At 54.3% G+C, this 624-nt stretch overlaps 1 protein-coding gene across 1 annotated transcript in view; it reads right to left on the reverse strand.

Moving 5' to 3' along the window:
* The window catches only part of MYO1G (myosin IG), a 24,180-nt gene that overhangs the window by 17,146 nt on the left and 6,410 nt on the right, over positions 1–624 (reverse strand). The gene's annotated exons all lie outside the window — the stretch shown is intronic.

Raw genomic sequence — 624 nt, forward strand, 5'->3', positions numbered from 1 at the left:
GGGGCAGGGGCCGCCTCCCCGGCCAGTCCTCTCCCTCCCCGGCCCTGACCTCGCCGGCGAGCCTCTCCCTCCCGGGCAGTTTCTCTCCTAAAGAGAGTCCAGAGGTTGTGCCCTGGCTCTGGACCCAAATCTCATAGCCCCGAAACCTGCTCTAGCGCCTACATGCTGTGTGGCCTGGGACAAGTTACTGAACCACTCTGTGCTCAGAAAAGTGCCTGGGCATCAGCAACTGCATTACAGCCAGGAACTCCCAAGTCACGGTCTGGTTTTTTGTGTGTGTGTTTTTAAAATGTATTTTTGCCCTAGCTGGTGTGGGTCAGTGGATAGAGTGTTGGCCTGCAGACTAAAGGGTCCCAGGTTTGATTCCCGGTCATGACCAGCTTGCGGGCTCAGTCCCCAGTGGGGGATGTGCAGGAGGCAACCAATCAATGATTCTCTCTCAGCATTGATGTTTCTCTCTCTCTCCCTCTCCCTTCCTCTCTAAAATCAATAAAAATGTATTTAAAAAAATGTATCTAAGCTTTTAGAAATGTTCTTTCCGAAGTCTCCCTGAGTGACAGCATTTGATCAGCAGGGCAGGGCCTGGGAGGTGGGCAGAGCGGACGCCATGGGCCCCCGCCCACT

This window comes from Myotis davidii, unplaced genomic scaffold (genome assembly GCF_000327345.1).
Source record: "Myotis davidii unplaced genomic scaffold, ASM32734v1 scaffold1364, whole genome shotgun sequence".
NCBI lineage: Eukaryota > Metazoa > Chordata > Mammalia > Chiroptera > Vespertilionidae > Myotis > Myotis davidii.